The sequence below is a fragment of the Rattus norvegicus genome, chromosome 16 (genome assembly GCF_036323735.1).
Source record: "Rattus norvegicus strain BN/NHsdMcwi chromosome 16, GRCr8, whole genome shotgun sequence".
In the NCBI taxonomy this organism is placed as follows: Eukaryota; Metazoa; Chordata; class Mammalia; order Rodentia; family Muridae; genus Rattus; species Rattus norvegicus.
Window position 1 is genome coordinate 53,676,200 of NC_086034.1, and position 13,888 is coordinate 53,690,087.

The window sequence follows — 13,888 nt, forward strand, 5'->3', positions numbered from 1 at the left end:
CCCTTACTACCTAGAAACTGGGACTAAGTCAAAAGACTTACCCCAAATGATTTGGGGGCCCCTTAATGGGCTTTACTTGTATAAAATGGGGTTACTCCCAATTTATACCACATATTTAACCCTTGTTCTATACATTTTTTTACATTTTGTATGTAATTTTGTATTTAGTATGTGTGTATATGTATGTGTGTACACAGGCACACATGTGTTCCAGCATGAGCTGCTTTCTCTGTTTGAGTTTATTGACCCAAATGGGGTAAAGCCAGAAGTCTTCCCTGGGATTTGTCCAGCTGGGACTGAAGGAAAGAGAGTTAATCTTCAGAAGAAACTGATCACTCTTCTGGAGCAAGTTTGAGGAGATGGAATGAAAGGGATGAGTGGGGAAAAGAAGAGAGAAGAAAGGATGCCCTGAATGATGCTGGGCTCCTACCCACTCTTCAACGGACGCCGGCTTGTTTTAGTGGATTTTTCTTTTCATAGCTCAAAGCAATTCCACGTTTATCAGTTTAGCTTCGCAATAAAGAATCAAGTCTCATTCTTGGGACATAATCTTGGTTTTCATCCTATTTCCTTTCTGAAGAAAATACTAGCTCTTCTGTAGGCTGTCTTATTTGTGTAGATGTAGGCTAGCTATTTTGGTGCAATAGCATTTGATTTTCTTTTCTAGATAATAGGAAATTGAAAATTCAATCACACTGTTTAGATCCACAATATAATGCAGCCAACTAATCTGATTATAATCTGGAGACTAACCAGCCTCTTTTCCCTTTTTCTAATTAAGGTGAGCTCACTCTGCGTTTCCTGTGGATAGCTGTATTACACATTTCTGGGTCAATTCTGTCTCCTGTAATTATTAGTAATAGATTAGTTGCACCACCTCCCTCAGCCACTTACCCAGAAACTTTGGACTATTAGGGCCAAATTCCACCTCTAAATTTCAGGCTATGTCCCATGGATCTACCTCTAGCTGCATCCACAGTTCAGATCAGACTAGCAGGTCTGAGGTCTGAAGTTTTATCAGGCAACACCCAAGTTCCAGGCTAATCCCTGCATTCTGGGTTCCAATAGACCCATAGTTCAGGCCTGCCCCTTGTGCTGGGCAATAGGGCTATTTCCTCAGGATGACAGTCCTGGAGGAGCAAAGGCCAAGAATGGTACTCACAAAATCAGGAGTCACATCTGTCCCCCTGAAGTGCGTGCTGGCCTCATTTCAGAGTTCTACTGTACCATAGGACAAGGCTCCATGCCTCCCCTGGATCAAATAAAAGTGATAGATAGAAGTTGGTCAAAAGATAAAAACTTGCAGGCAAGACCAATTTTCTTGGGTCTCCTATGAGAGCAGTTTTATGAACAATATTTTGCCTACACACTTGAAAACTAACAAGAGCAGATTACATGCTCTCAACACAAAAATGGTTAAGTATGCAATGTGGTAGATAGGTTAACTGGTTTGACTTGATCGCTGCGCTATGGTATACTCTTGTGGCTGCATATATAAAATATAGCATAGGTGCAAATTAAAATCTAGTTGCTATAATAACTAGCTTTAACAGGAACAGAATATTCATTAGAGCTAGGGCTGGTGTGGCTATTACTCCAACGGTCAGTTTTAGCTCCTGTAAGGTGGACTTCTTAGCTTAGCCTACAGTAGAACTATGAGTTATGTAACCCTGGCTACCTAAAACGGTGGGCGGAGGGACCATCTGTCCATGGTATCTATCCTTTTGTTTGTTAAGAACTTTGAATTGCTCACACGTGCAGTTATTCCTCGTTTCACTCAAACTCAACACCCAGTACCATTCAGGGCTCTGGGGAAAGACAGCGGGCAACTGCAGTTCCAGGTCCTAACAGCAAACTGTGAAAGATGCAGGACGGAATGAGTGAATGACTGACGTGAGGCCTGGTAGCCAGCGCAAGAAGGAAAGTGAACACAGAAAAGGGAGGCGGTGCGGTAACTGTAAGGAGGGAGCATTTGAGTGAGGAGCTGTGAGCATGTGCATACCTGGGGCGATACTGATTAGAAAGTAAGGGAAAATGAGCTTGGAGGAGGTTAGAAGTGAGGGTCAGAAGGTGGACCCTCTTCCAGGTCCATTCACTCATTGGAAATCTTAAATTTTTTGTGGTTGTAGCCCTGAGACCACATTTTATTTTACAGCTATTGGGCAGAGATGAGCCTCAAGTCCATTTTCGGGGCTCTTCCATATCCAAGGCAGCATCGAAAATGTCTCCCTGCTGCTCAGCCCTCTTATACTTTGAATCTCTCTGAATTGCTCTCAATTCCCTCATTAGAGCAGCCCAGGGGAGGTGCCGTGCGTGACTCAGCAGGTAAAGATGATTGCTGCCAAGCCTGATGGTCCAAGTTTCATCGATCTTCAGAGCTTAGGTAGTGGAAGAAGAGAACCAACTGCTGTAAATTGCTTTTGACGTTTATTAGTATCCCCTGGCTTATGCATGGTACACACACACACACACACACACACACACACACACACACACACACACATACACACATACACACACACACATACACACACACACACACAGAGTAATAAAAACTCTGCTTTAAAGGGTTCTGGTGATGAGATCTGGCCCATTCAGATAATCCACCTTGATGAGCTTGGGGTCAGCTGAACAGTCTCTGTCCCGCGCGCGACTTTTCGCCGGCAAGGAGCACGGGGACATTAGAAATCCTTACTGTGACCACTTTATTAATCTTAGAAGAGGAAAAGCCACGCGGCGCCAATATGGGGCGCTTATAAAACCCTGGTGCAGCGCACCCACACCTGATTGGTTGTTACCCATGATCTCATAAGGCACGCCCCGGAGTGGGCAAAGACCTGGCACGAAGGCACTCTTGCACATGCGCACAGTTAACTACCTGAAAGGGGGGGGCCGGCTGGCGCGGCAAAGGTTGGCGCCATCTTGCAATGGCAGAGTCTATCCTGACCTACCACGTGGGGCGCAGTGGAAGACAGCGCCATCTAGTGGTGGCGAACGTATTGCGGCCCTCTACATCTCACCCTTATAATTTATATAATTTTATAGCAGAAATGATCACCCTATCGCGTGCAATGAGGAAACCTCAGCGATGTGCAAGGGCTGATCAAAGGAACACTGAGTCTCTCTCAATCCCAGTGCAATGGATCCACAGATCCATGAGGTGCAGGAGCAGAGAACTCAGATACAGAGAGTATCCCTCTCCTCCCAGTGCAATGGATCCACAGATCCATGGGGTGCAGGAGCAGGGAACTCAGATACAGAGTAAATCCTGAACAAGATAACCAAATTCCAGGTGAGGCCCTTTGTACAATGGCAACAAGTGCTTGAGTGATAACGGCCTTATCACGTTACTGTTGAGATCTGAGTTTGTAAACCAACCATGGTATGAATACTGATCCACAGCATAGGGCTGCATCAAACAGAGCCACTCCCGATAAGTAGTGGGCACCTCATATGGTCCTCCTCAGTGTTACCACCAAGGACCGTGGTCAAGCCGCTCTTATAAAAAAATTTTGAATTCCCAATTGTTAGTAACTACTCCAGAAAGTTCACCCACTGTACTTGTCTAACAATAGATTGGGGGAGGATAACTCCAGACACTGCAGACACAATGTCTGCAGCAGTAATGGCTGCTACAATAGCAGCGAAAGTGTCAAGGTCTTTTCCAGGACAGTTCAGGATCAGTCATTCTTCTCTGGAACAACCAGCAGACAATGGAACCATTTCTGAGATCTGTATAACCAGGACAGAGTTCTCCAGTCACTGTAGCTTTATACAGGTGGCTTTCTGTGAAGCTACAGTCTGTAAAATGACAACACCAGTTACCAGTTAAGGCAGCAAGAGTCACCAGGGAAATGAAAGGACAGGGGTAACAGCTGGAGTCCAGTCTTCTCCAGGAAGCAACAGTGTACAGAGTCTGATCGTAGGCCACAGTGGGACGGGAACACACGCAGCGGTAACACTGACTGCAGCAACGGCAAAATCTCTGTGATGACAAAGGATGAAGGGGCATCTTCTATCTTCCTCTCAGGGCAGAGGAATGACTCCAGGGACCCGAACCAGGAGAGCTGAATCTTCATGCTCCCAGGATCAGCATGTCTCACCAGACACTCAGGCAGCTGGCACACTCCTGCAGCATCCTGTAGAAAAAACACAAACATTCCCTCTTCCCCATATAAAATATCTGGACAGGAACATGTCAATAAGTGGATCTCTCTATTTCACCTAGGCAGAAGTATGCCTAGTTGTAGGGTGCCATAAACTTTGGCATCCAAATTTTTAAAATTGAAATAAAAGGAGCATTATTTAGCATACAGGGATAACTCCCCCTTTTTATTTATTAAGATATAGTAAAGATATTATTTATTAAGGTAAGTCCTCGAGGATTAAGTTGAGGACACTGAGCACTTGTATTTATAAATTGACTTGTATACCAAATTATTGTCTCCAGCATAATTGTATTGGATATATAAAGAATGAGATTTTTTCACTAATTGTTCTTATGTAAGGCCTATAATCTGTCTGGAATCTTGTCCTCCCTTGTTAAGGAGCCCAGGCAATCCAGTTTGAGTTCTTAAATGTCCTATAAAGGAACAGTATTTAGTGTTCTTAACCACTAAGCCATTTTTCTAGCACCTCACAAACTTTATTTACCTAAACATAAGCATTAATTAGAAATGTCAAATCTTGTAAATATTGTCCAGATTCAGTCTTCCTAGAAATCTCTGAGCTGGCAGGGTGAGGCTGGGAGTTGAAAGTAAACAAATGGAGTCTTCCTCTTTTCGTGAGGGTGTGTTATCAACTCTATTACCATTTTTAAAGAGCTGGGTCTATGGTTTTGTTTAGTTGTCTGAGCCAGAGCACTGAAGGGACAGTGAGTTGTCAGACATTTACACTGAAATCACTCACTGATTTCATGTAGAAAACTTGCCTCTAATAAAGCATTAAGTAATTGAAATCAATTGTAAACCACAAGCCACACATTGGCTATCAGTATATGAATAGAAAGCTTGATTTTTTAACATTTTAAAAACAGCGGCTAAAGCATGGAATTTAATAATCTGTGTTGAAGCAATAGAAATTCAAGAGAATAAACAAGTGATCCAATCATACATGTAGCCTTTTCATTAGATGAACCACCTATAAATACACTAAGTGCATTTTCTATGGGTTGCATGCACAAATTTACAGGAAATAAAAAAGCATCTAAAGAGTAAAATTATCAATTTTGCCTGAAATTTGTATATGTAATAGGGCAAATATCAGTATTTAGTAATAACCAATTAACTGTTGTTTGGAATAAGATATGTTTTACCAGGTTTCTATTTAAAATACTTCCATGACTCTAGTCCACAACTCTGTACTAACACAGCTGAAGCTTTATCTCCAATGTGCATAACAAAGACCTAAGTCCTCTGGTAAGGTGAGGTACTTAGCCAATTAACATATCTTTAGAAGCTTAAAATTAGCTTTAAATATTCTTATCTGGAGTAGTGTAACAGCTACTCCCCAAATATTAAAGCTCATTTTGAGAGCAAAGGTTTGTAATAAAAATTTCCATATACATTGAAAGATTTAAGTTCTAACTTCTTACACTGAAGAAGCAACAAAATTACCTAATATGAGGCTGTTAGCCATTCTTAATGATATCACTTTATGGGCTCTCTAAAATTATCAGCAAGCTCACGAAATGAAAACTCACAATTGTTATGACGAAAACAAATTGTATAAAATCAATCCTCTAAATCTGTCTTGAAATGGCAGTTGGAGTAAGGAAACTGGCTGTAATGCTCTCACAAGTTCTAAAACCTCATCAATCCTTTATAAATCCTGTAACAATCTCTACCTGTTTGATTTTTCCTTAATTAAAAATAAGTTTGAGTTAGTCAATGTAACACTGGCAATCCTAAATCACAATCTTTAAGTTCTCTTTGTAACACCAGAACACAGCCACGAGGTCACCTGAGTTCTGAGTACGTGACTAGGCAGCTGTTCTCTGGGCAGTGGAAATTAGCATTAGAATACAGATAACTTCAGGGCAAGCCACAACTTTGGAAAGCAAAACTCAACCTCCAACAAACAATCTAGTCTCCAAGGCACCCCAGGTCTATCTATTATGTTACAAAGTTTGACTGTCAATTTTTACATTTGGACGCACAATGGTGTGGTCTCCAATACCTCAACAAGGGACAATGTCCTAAATTCTTTTAGAAGCCTGGTTTCTAGGATAAGAGTTCCATAAAAATATTACCTCAATTTAGACCTGTCTGCCTAGGTTGGCCCATGTCACACGCTATCTAGAATGACTCCATCCAGATTACCAACTTTATGTCAACTTTCTGTTACCAATATTATACCTTTTTAACCATATCCAATAACTTGAAAGCCAATAGTCCATAACCAAGGCAAGTAGAGCATATTTATACATATAAAACCAATGAGAAACAAAATTGAAGTGGCTACACCTATCTTTAATATATAGACCAAACATCATTTTTACCCTTTTACCTATGATTTTAAGAGAAGCACCTTGTCACCTGTTGAGTCAAGTAATAAGTCAGGGATTTTTTTAAGAGAAACAGCTATCAACTCTTGTATGAAGAAGCTGTTGGCGCTTTTAAGATCAGCTCGTGTAGACGCTTAGCTTCTGGTCAGCTTCTCCAGCCAATCTAGACACCTGGCTCCAGGCACAGGGCTTTAAAAACCTGATTGAAACTTTTTTATTCATTTGTTCCTTTTTGAAACGAGTTAAAACCAAGTCAAGGTGTGCACAACCGGCAGATAAAGTTTTTACCATTTTTTCTTTTGAACATGAAACATAAAACTTTTAGACAACGAGAAACAAAAACCACAGACATACACTGACAGACATGGGGACATCCTGGTGCACCAGAGACAAACAATAGACAAAGAGGGGAAAAAGCCAGATGGCGTTCACGGCGACTATCCACTCGAGTGGAGCTGATATGGGCGATGGATTGTCTCAATTCCTGGACTAGTCCACCAACGTGTTGAAACCCAATTTCTGTAAGATACTGAGAGATATTATCTGAGCAGAACGACCGACATTCGCCAATGGTATGGAAGTGAAACACAGCCCTGAGTATTTTTACTCACAACCCAATTACATTAACTCTATCAGGCTGTGCACGGGCACTGAGATGTCCTTTTGTTTGATTCTCCTGAATAAATTTTCAGGTGGTCTGCTTCTATCAAATCTGATCAGTATGACTCTGTAAAGCTGTCGCGTCAGCGCCCGGATGCCGCGGCGTCCCCAGAGCCGGCGCGGGAGCTTAATTACACCTTTCATAAGCACTAAGACAAAGTTTTTCTCCCAAAATACTGTGTTCCTTTTACCTCCTCCCTTCTCACCCGGGGCATTCTTTCCCCAATTTTTCACCCCTGGCGGTGGTAAGACCGCAGGGGGGCCTGGTGCTTGAGATCGATCAGTTCGTTGCAACTTTTCACTATCCTCTGTTTCTGACGATTTTCGCCCTTCCCCCAACACTCTCCGCTTTGCTGTTACTGCTGGGCAGTTCCCACGTGACCTCTGACGCCGTTTGGCGGTAGCTAGAAACTCAAAGGTCAATAGATACAACTCGAGGGTTGCCAGAGCAACCATAGCAGCACCTGCCGCGTCCGGCAGGGGACTGAGCTGGAGCAGATCAGGGCTAAGCATTGTCTCTCAGAGTTCTTTTTACCTGCATTCCACAGCTTCTGGATTTCTTCTGTGAAACGGAGGCTTCCTCTTGGCACCGGCGATGTTGTAGCTTTTTTGTGTCCCGGATTCTCGGCACCAAATGTCCCGCACGCGACTTTTCGCCGGCAAGGAGCACGGGGACATTAGAAATCCTTACTGTGACCACTTTATTAATCTTAGAAGAGGAAAAGCCACGCCGTGCCAATATGGGGCGCTTATAAAACCCTGGTGCAGCGCACCCACACCTGATTGGTTGTTACCCATGATCTCATAAGGCACGCCCCGGAGTGGGCAAAGACCTGGCATGAAGGCACTCTTGCACATGCGCACAGTTAACTACCTGAAAGGGGGGGCCGGCTGGCGCGGCAAAGGTTGGCGCCATCTTGCAATGGCGGAGTCTATCCTGACCTACCACGTGGGGCGCAGTGGAAGACAGCGCCATCTAGTGGTGGCGAACATATTGCGGCCCTCTACAAGTCTCCATGATTACATCTGCAAAATGGCATTTCTCAGGGACCACAGTCAGTGAGCCAGTCGCTGCAGAGGTGCTGGCTCACAATGTCTGCACAATCCAGAGGATCAGAGTGGGAACTTCAGGGTGAATACTAAGCATCCCGCCTACTGATGGCTCTTTTCCATATAACTGATTTTGTTCTCCCGAATCCATGGTGAAGTTTTAGTTTTCATTACATTATGGGTCTATAACTTCTGTTTCATTCTCAGGAGCCTTCAGACTAAGCAGAGAAGTGTATTTATGGAGGTCTTAAATCTAGAATATTGGTTTTTAGGCAAGCAACCCCTGAGCATGTCTTGTGTTCTGAAGACAGGTGCTTTTACCCCCTGTTGAGCCTGGTTTGCCAGTGAGATTGCAAATTTCATTTCTTTTTACACAGTAGAGAGCAGAGTGTTTTGCTTTGCTGATGGGTGGGATACCATTTTGTCTAGAAAGCAGTACAGCATGCTATTTAAATATGCCGCTTCATGACGCTCCAGAGATATTTATTGGCAACATTATCCTTTGTTCGTAATAAATACAGTTTTGCAGTCCAGAAACATTTATGAAGTATTTATGAGCCAATTCTCTCCATCTAATGCACTAGTTAAAATGGCATATTGTAATTTTTGCCAAATAGAAAACAGAGGAAATTTAGTGGCAAGCGATTATAGCCTTTGAATAAAACAAATAAAAAAGAGAAGTAGATTATTAGTCAGTAAATCCAGGATGGAAAGTTAGAAGTTTCAAGGAAGTTTATGTATTTTATTGTATTTGGAAACATTTTTCTAAGAATTAAAAGTAAAATAGAGTTCCCTGAGCAGGACAGAATCTAAACTCCATGTAGAAGTGCTATCCAGTGGCCTCATTGCCTTACTTACCTTGTCTCTTAGTCGGGAACAGTAACCGGGACCCAGTACCTGCTTCTATCACCCTTGCCTTCTAACCCATAGCTATCATGTGTGAACGCATCTCTATCCACGTTGGCCAGGCTCGTGTCCAGATTGGCAATGCCTGCTGGGAGCTCTACTGCCTGGAACGTGGCATCCAGCCTGATGGGCAGAGGCCACGCGTCAAAACCACTGGGGGAGGAGAGGACTCATTCAACACCTTCTTCAGTGAGACAGGAGCTGGCAAGCACGTGACCCAGGTTCATAGACCTGGAACCCACAGTTATTGATAAAGTTCGCACTGGCACCTACTGCCAGCTCTTCCACCCCGAGCAGCTCCTCACAGGCAAGGAAGATGCTGCCAAGAACTATGCCTGTGACCACTACACCATTGGCAAGGAGATCATTGACCTTGTCTTGGACAGAATTTGAAAGCTGGCTGACCAGTGCACAGGTCTCCAGGGCTTCTTGGTTTTCCACAGCTTTGGTGGGGGAACTGACTCTGGGTTCACTTCCCCGCTAATGAAGTGTCTCTCTGTTGATTATGGAAAGAAATGCAAGCTGGAGTTCTCCATTTACCCAGTCCCCCAAGTTTTCACTGCTGTGGTTGAGCCCTACAATTCATCCTTACATCCAAAATACCCTGGATCACTCTGATTATGCCTTCTTGATAGACAATGAAGCCATCTATGACATCTGTCGTAGAAACATCAACATTGAGTGCCCAACTTACACTAACCTTTACCACCTTCTTAGCCATATTGTATCTTCCACCACTGCTTCCCTTAGATTTGATGAGACCTTGAATGTTGATCTGACAGAATTCTAGACCAACCTGGTGCCCTACCCTCGCATCCACTTCCCTCTGGCCACTTATGCCTTTGCCATCTCTGCTGAGAAAGCCTACCATGAACAGTTTTCTGTAGCAGAGATCACTAATGCCTACTTTGAGCCAGCCAACCAGATGGTGAAATGTGACCCTCACCAGGGTAAACACATTGCTTGCTGCCCACTTGGTGATATGGTTCCCAAGGATGTCAGTGCTGCCATTGCCACCATCAAGACCAAGTGAAGCATCCAGTTTATGGACTGGTGTCCCACTGGCTTCAAGGTTGGCATTAATTACCAGTCCCACCTGGTGATGACCTGGCCAAGGTCCAGAGAGCTGTGTGCATGCTGAGCAATACATAGACTCGCCCAGATCACAAGTTTGATCTGATGTATGCCAAGCGTGCCTTTGTGCACTGGTATGTGGGTGAGGCCATGGAGGAGGAGGGGGAGTTCTCTGAGGCCCATGAAGACATGGCTGCCCTAGAGAAGGATTATGAGAAGCTTGGTGTGGATTCGTGTCAATGCACGCACTGACATGGCACCGAGAATCGGGCGAAAGCCTGTGGGATTAAAGAACACATACACACAGGTTCTTCGTGTTAAGCAAGAAAAGGAAGGGAGGGTAACTCCAGACACTGCAGACCCAGTGGCTGCAGCAGCAATGGCTGCTACAATAGCAGCAAAAATGCCAAAGTCTTTCCCAGGACAGTTCAGGTTCGGCCATCCTTCTCTGGAACAACCGGCAGGCAATGGAACCATGTCTGAGATCTGCATAACCATGGCAGAGTTCCCTGGTCTCCAGCAGTTTCACGCAGATGGCATTCCTGTGAAGCCACAGACTGCAAAATGGCAACACCAGTTACGGGGGCAACAGCTGCCAGGGGAATGAGGAGGGGCAGGGGTAACGGCTGGAGCCCAGTCTTCTCTCGCAAGCAGCGGTGCATAGAGGGTTGGAGCGCAGGCTGTGGTGGGACGGGACACATGCGTGGTGGTAACAATGACTGCAGCAATGCCAGAATCTCTGTGATGACAAAAGATGAGGGGAAATCCTCCATTTTCCTCCAAGGGCACAGGAATGACTCCAGGGACCCAAACCAGGAGAGCTGAATCTTCATGCTCCCAGGATCAGCAAGTCTCACCAGCCACCTCTGGCAGCTGGCACACTCCTGCAGCATCATGTAGGAAAAACACAAACATGTCCTCTTCCCCATATGAAATACCTGAACAGGATCATGCCAATATGTGGATCTTTCTATTTCACGTAGGCAGAGGTATGCCTAGCTGTAGGGTGCCAGAAACAATCAGAGTGCTCGCTTCCGCAGCACGTATATTAAAATTGGAATAAAAAGAACATTATTTAAATAATTGCATAGCATACAGGGATAGATTCTGTTGAAAGCGGGGGTGAAGAGAGAGAGGATTACTAATTCATTCCTCCAGCCCCTGTATCACGTCAAACTCGAAACTCCAGCTCCAGGACTAGCTGCAGGCATTGATGCTTCTGCGCTGTTTCCATTCTGTGATCATGTCTTCTCCATACCTACCTCTAAGTTTTCCATGAGGTCTCAAAGTAAAAGCTTTAAGAAGAAAAAAAAAGTGTTGTCCAGCAGGTTTCAGTAAGCTTTGCTGGAGAGGACCAGATAATAAAATCTTAGTTTGCTTGTTTGTTTTGTTGTTGTTACTGAAGACCGTTCTATAATCATAGGAAGTAGGCAGGCATACATCGTGCAGCAGTGAATGGACATGGTTGTGTTCCATTAAAACTTCAGCTAGAAGGACAAATCCCAAGCAAGATTTGTTCTGTAAACAGTGGATTATTAACTCAGTACTGGGTGGATCTGAACATGAACTTCCAGTGTAATAAAAAGGTAGAAAAGCAGAAGTGTGAAGAATCCCGAGAGCTCAGGGGAGACCACTGCTTCTGCTCACATTCCTGGCCCAAGAGGACTCCCCCTGGAGACCTCTGGACACAAGAACCGAGGAGCAGTCTGGTTCCTGCCTGTACCCAGAACTGACACTGTAACACATCTACACAGTGGAGTATTACTCAGCTATTAAAAACAATGACTTCATGAAATTTATAGGCAAATGGATGGAAGTAGAAAATATCGTGAGTGAGGTCACCCAATCACAAAAGACCCACACGGTATGCCCTCACTGATAAGTGGATATTAGCCCAAAAGCTCGGATTACCCAAGATACAATCCACAGACCACAGGAAGCTCAAGAAGAAGGACCACCAAAGATGCAGATGCTTCAGTCCTTCTTAGAAGGGGGACAAAAATATTCATAGGAGAAGATAAGGAGACAAAGTTTGGAGCAGAGACTCAATGAATGGTCATTCAGAGCTGCCCCACCTGGTGATCCAGCCCACATGCATACAGCCACCAAACCCAGACAGTATTTCTCATGCCAAGAAATGCATGCTGACAGGAGCCTGATATAGTTGTCTCCAGAGAGACTTTGCCAGCTCATGACAAAAACAGAAGAGAATGTTTGCAGCCAATCATTGAACTGAAACCAGGGTCCCTGTTGGAGGAGTTAGTGAAAAGATTGATGCAACCCCGTAAGAACAACAATACCAACCAACCAGAGCTCCCAGGGACTAAACTAACTTCCAAAGAGTACTCATGAACAGGCCAATGTCTCCAGCTGTATGTATGTAGCACAGGATGGCCTTTCTGGGCACCAGAGGAAGAAGCCCCTGGTCCTGCCAAGGCTGGACCCTCCCCCAGTGTAGGGGAATGTCAAGATGGAGAGGTGGGAAGAGGTAGGTTTTTGGGTTGGGAAAAGGTGATAACATTTGAAATGTAAATTTTAAAAATCCAATTTAAAAAAGGTAGAAAACCAATACCTTGCTTTGATTCTCCTATAGGAGCTGTCTACCCCACCCCCACATTGAGGTGTGCCTCCAGGAAATTTCAATAGAAGTATACACACACACACACACACACACACACACACACACACACACACACACACTTGTAAAGGCAAATAGGTAAGAATCAAGCTGTTAGTCCCCAAATAAAGAGATATGACCATTTTCAAAATGGGAGACCTATGCCTGAATTGTGTGTCCCTAGTATAAAGCACTTCTCTTTCTTCAGCATAAGCACTTAAACGCATTTCCCATGTATAATTTATTTAAAATGGGTTCTTGATATGCTTGTAATATAATGATATCTTGGTATACATGAACACTGTAACATTATTTCCACTCTAAAGTTACTTAACACAGTCACCATCTCAGACAATTATTATGTATGTTACGAATACCTGCATACCAGGGTACAGTGTGTACACCTATAATCCAGCACTCTGAAGATCTAGATTCAGTGGTTCTCAACCTGGGGAGAGGGGTCACATATCAGATATTTACAATTCATAAAAGCAGCAAAATTACAATTATGACGTAGCAACAAAATACCTTTATGGTTGGGGATCACTATACATGAGGAACTATATTAAGTCGCAGCTTAGAAAGGTTGAGAACTACTGCTCTATAGGATGCAAAGACAGCTCAGGGGTGCTCTTGAAGAGAACCCAAGCTCAGTTCCCAGCAACCACATCAGGTGGCTCACAAGGACCTGTGTCTCCAGCTCCAGGGGACCTGATTCCCTCTGTCGGTCTGCAACGTGCATGCATTTGCAGTGAAAGAGACACATCATTAGAAATAAAATAAATGGTTAAAATTTAACTAATGTTGCTATTGCTGGGCATGGGATCTTGCAGTCTATTAGTTCTAAAAGCTGAAATTTTGTATCCTTTCACAAACACCACCCATGACACCAAGTTTCAGATCCTGACACTCACCATCCCACTTGTTTCTAGGGCTTGCCTTTTTCAAATGCCACATGTAAGTATAGCTCTTCAAATGGCCATATGTTTTTATATCTCCACCAGTTTTGCATCACTGCAATCCAATACCTTGAGCCCCTATGTCGAATTTATAATCTGCCCATCAGTTGACTTTAA

At 43.9% G+C, this 13,888-nt stretch overlaps 1 pseudogene; it reads left to right on the plus strand.

The window, feature by feature from the left end:
- The first annotated feature begins 8,865 nt into the window (after nucleotides 1–8,865).
- On the plus strand, nucleotides 8,866–13,888 carry Tuba1b-ps9 (tubulin, alpha 1B, pseudogene 9; annotated as a pseudogene).